Source organism: Staurois parvus, unplaced genomic scaffold, assembly GCF_062004578.1.
Source record: "Staurois parvus isolate SC_StPar_1 unplaced genomic scaffold, SC_StPar_1.0 ptg000066l, whole genome shotgun sequence".
Taxonomy (NCBI): domain Eukaryota; kingdom Metazoa; phylum Chordata; class Amphibia; order Anura; family Ranidae; genus Staurois; species Staurois parvus.
In genome coordinates, this window is record NW_028317862.1 from 88,741 (window position 1) to 93,426 (window position 4,686).

Sequence of the window (4,686 nt, forward strand, 5' to 3'; positions counted from 1 at the left end):
CCCATGCGATCTGATTCTAGTGCGGAACAAAAAAAAATTGCGGACCATTTGCACTTCGGACCAGGTTTTTCTGCAGGATCTTTCTGCCAGCACCATCTGGTGAACATTTCATTTTGTTAGGCATATGTGCATATACCCTTAAGAAACTTCACTCTTTCAGTCAACATTGACTATGTTTAATCCTTATGCTGCTAGCAATAGATAGGAAAGTATATTGCATTTACCTGTTTTAAACTTTTTTTTTTTTTTATACATTTCTTCAGTTACACCCTAGATTCTGTGCCTAGGCAAATGATGTCCTACATCCCAGGAATCTTTAGGGGGGAGGAGGGGCTTTCTTGGCTAAGCAAACACCCTGTTTGCATGCCTGAGCTAAGAGCAGATGGATTACAGGAAGTAAATGCTACAGGAATCATCTGCCCTTACTCAAGATGGCCACAGCTAAAAATGCTTGGGCTGTTTTTCAAAGTGATTTCTCAGCAAAATAAAAAATTAGACATGGATGGATGGGGGAGTTTGCTTTGAATATTAAAAATGAATTAAATAGTGTTTTTGATTTGTGTTGCTCAGATGCAGTGTAGTTAATTTTTAAGGACTTATGCACATGGATGCACCTGGGAGCCACATTTGTTCGCTTTCAGTCACAACCTGTACAAGTCAATGACAGGCTCTAATTTTTACGTTCTAAAACCAATAAAAAAAACTTATCTCCCTAATCACTATCTTCTCTAGAATGTACACTGAGCTGCACATGCACATTCTCCGTACCCCTAAGTGACATCTGAAGTCCTGCATCCAGAAGAATCAGAGAAGATGATTCCAGTGTCAGGAGGTTAGTATTTGTGGACTTCAGTTCTGCTTTAACCCTCCTCTACTTTATCCAAAGTTTTATCTTTAAATATACTTTCACTAGAGCGCTTTACCGAGCTTTAATAAGTGTTGTAAGAATTAATTATGGGAAAAAGGAAAGATCCTTTCACCACCTACTCTACACTGCATTCATTCAATGATAGAAGGTGGTGACAGGTCCAGGTTTTACATAACTGGTTTGTACATCTTGTTTCTTGCAGGTGCTAGTGGTGGGCTGTGGCAAAGTGAAAGGCTATATGATGCTGGATGCCAGAATCTGACCAATATTGTTTTGAGTGAAGTGGTCATTCGCCAAATGAACGAGCAAAATGCCAAACGAAGACCTCTGATGACATATCAGTTGATGGATGCCACACAGACTACATTTTCTGATTCTCACTTTCAGGCTGTGTTGGATAAGGGGACATTGGATGCCATACTCCCTGATACAGAAGAAAGAACTCTGGAAACTGCTACAAAGTTGCTGGTTGAAATTGGTTGTGTCTTGCAATATGGCGGACGATATGTTTGTGTATCTTTGGCTCAAGGCCACGTCTTGGACAAACTAGTAAATCAGTTCTACCAAGGTGGATGGATGGTTCGAGTTCATCAAGTATCAGAAGCAGCAGCAATGAGTCTGGCAGTCAGTTTCCTTTACTAGTATTTTTATTTGTGATGCGACTGATGCCAGGGTTTCCACAAGTCTTGGAAATTATGGCTAAGGAGGGCGCCAAGCCGCTGCGTTGTTCAAGCCCTGATGAACTAATGGCAGCAGTGAAAGAACAACAGCAATATGCACTAATCCGTAACCGCCTGAACCAAAATCAGAGTTCTCAGGAAGTGTCATTAGACTTGTGTGATGGAGATTCTAGAAGAATTTGTTACACCTTTTATGTGGTAGATAGTCTTACTGTAGGACTATCTCATGCCAATTACTTTGCAATATTTATAAGTAAGCTGGGCTTTCTTTTTTTTTTTCTTCTTCTTATGTCCTAATATTCTTTCTGTAATATTCTGCACTTAATGTAATATGAATAAGTCAAAGTCCGAACACCACTTTAAAGGGGACTATAATTAGCTACTCTTCTAAAGGATTTCCCATTTTAAATTTAAAGGAATTCACATACAATACAAATTCAGATGTTATATGTATGTATATATGTATGTGTCTCTATCTATATATATTCCCTTCTAGATTGTAAGCTCGAAAGAGCAGGGCCCTCGATCCCCTCATGTTTTGCATTGTATTGGTATTGTTCTGTCACATGTTCTGTCCCCCTTTGTAATGTACAGCGCTGAGTGAACTATTGGTGCTTTATAAATACTGTATAATAATAATATCTTCTTTTTTTTTTCCCTTTAATTTTCTATTTTTTCCATTTTTCTTCTTTTCTCTTCTGTCAGCATCTTACTAACACTCAAATCCTGGTAGCAGTGGTGCTTAATTAAAGTAGAACTCTAGGTTTAATTTAATTTTAAATATTTTTTGGGGCCAAGCTGGTCCAAACAAACCATTTCCATTACTAAAACATACACCTGCTGTATAAACTGTATGTTACTTCAGCTGCGTGCAGCATACAGTGTTGTGTTCCAGGCAGTCAGCTAGAGACTTTCTGTCCCATTTCCAGGACAAAAACAAGTTAGCCTGAGCTTTGCTCAACCAGTCATAGAAGGCCTTGTATTAATTCTAAAAATGCAAAGCTTCATGTGAATGGCTGAGCAATGCTCATCCTAGCTGGATATTGTTCCAGGAATAGAGCAGGAAGTCCATTACTGCTGCTAGAACACAGCGCTCTCATTGCCATCTTTAACGCAAGGCAAACTGGCAGCTGCCCCGGGCCCAATCGTTGTGGGGCCCAAAAGCAGCTGCCCCTTGAGCCCTTTGTCTTGAAGGATCCCGGTGGCAGCAGGAGCAGGGGGAAGGCGAGCATCGAGGGCAGCTAGGATTGAGAGCCTATGAGCAGGAAGACTTCCCCTGACACTGAGCAGCAGCGGGTGCAGCATCCCCAACGGCGGTGCCTCCCAGAGCATGGAAACCTCTCGGCTCACAGCTCCGACAACTAGGGGACAAGCTGACCAGGGGCCCAGAGGACAAGGATGGGCTGGAGTGCAGATAGCCAGAGGCCACAGAGCAGGGGAACGAGCAGATCACCCAGAATCAGAATGGCCGCAGCCTGCTGCTGTCAGGTACAGAGCATCACACATACCTACTGGCAGACGGACTGGGACAGGGAGGCACGGGAGGAACTGAAGACAGGGCTAGGGTCTCTCTCTCTCACACCTCTCACCCCACCCCCTTTCTCCCCCTCACCTCTCTCTCATACCCCTCTACCCCCATTCTCCCCCCTTCCCAACTCCCCTTTCTCCCACCACCTCTCTCCTCCCCCCCCCCCTCCTCATTGAATTTTGCTCTCCACCTGCCCTGGGCCATACAATAAGTAGCAGCTAGACTCAAAATAAGTTTACTACACCAGATCAGGCAGTGATTGTGATTGGTTGCCAGAGGTTACAGCATATCCTTACTGATTAGTTGCTAGAGGATACAGCACATAATTTCTGCTTGCTGATTGGTTGCTAGAGGTTACTGCACATCATTACCGCTCACCCATTGGTTGCTGGGGGGGTAGCTTGTGATCAGTGGCAATGGTGGTGGTGGGTGCAAACGGGATGAGTGACAACTTCAGACTCCACTTAGAGCAGAACTAAAGTCTATATTTAAAATGCAAGCAGTAGACCTTTTACCGCAGATGATACACACAATGGGGGTTAATTAATAAAGCTGCAAAATCTGGTGCAACTCTGCATAGAAACCAATCAGCTTCCAGGTTTTATTGCCAAAGTTTCATTGAACAAGCTGTTATAAGATGCTTGGCTGCCATGCACAGCTGTACCAGATTCTGAGGGCTCTAGTTTTAGTAAATCTACCCCACTGTCTCTGCTGCAACAAAATAAAAATGTAGACCAAGGATTTCCTGGTCACCATTATGCATTAAAGGTTTAATTTCACTTAAAATAGTTTGTTGGGCCAAGCTGGCCCAAACGCACTATTTCCATTACCGATGCATGCGCCTGCTGGCAGTGCTGTATTAACTGTATGCAGCATTAACTGCATACAGTATACAGCACTCAGGGCCATCTTTAACCGTTAGCCGCCCGGCCAATGGCCGTTTGGCGGCTTGAAAAGCGCTGCAGCTTTCCGGGTGCACGCCATTTGGCGTGCTCCCGCACATGCGCGGTTTGCGCGGTTGCAGAGCGACGCAGCAGTGCAATCTGTCACCGCCCGTGCACCTCGGACACGGCCGATGACAGATCCGAGTACCGGCTCCCGTTGCTGGTACCATGTGACCTGCTGTGACCAATCACAGCAGGTCACATGACAGTTGTATACAATGGATGGCTTCATTCATGATGCCATCCATTGTATACTAGTGCCCAGCTGTGAATGGTCACAGCTAATCACATGCACATGTCATGTGATTAGCTGTGACCAAATCACAGCTAAGCACAAAAAAAAAAAAAAAGCTGAATGAATCGATTTCATTCAGGTAAATGCTTGCTTATAGCAAAGTAATTCTTTGCTATAAGCAAATTGTGTAAAAAAAAAAAAAAATACTGATCACTTCCCCAAAGTAGTACAGTGTTACTATGGTAACATTGTACTATTTTGGTCATAGTAAAATATGAAAAAAAATCTTAAAAAAAATAAAAAAAAATGTAATAAAAAAGTAAATATAATAAAAAAAAATTAAAAAAAAAAAAAATATTTTTTTTTCATACTGTCACCAGTCAGTGTCGCTGTTCACCGCCATGCCAGTTATATGATGACGCTGTACTGCA

At 42.8% G+C, this 4,686-nt stretch overlaps 1 pseudogene; it reads left to right on the plus strand.

The window, feature by feature from the left end:
* The first annotated feature begins 574 nt into the window (after window positions 1-574).
* On the plus strand, window positions 575-2,317 carry LOC149469578 (eEF1A lysine and N-terminal methyltransferase-like; annotated as a pseudogene).
* Window positions 2,318-4,686: the final 2,369 nt, after the last annotated feature.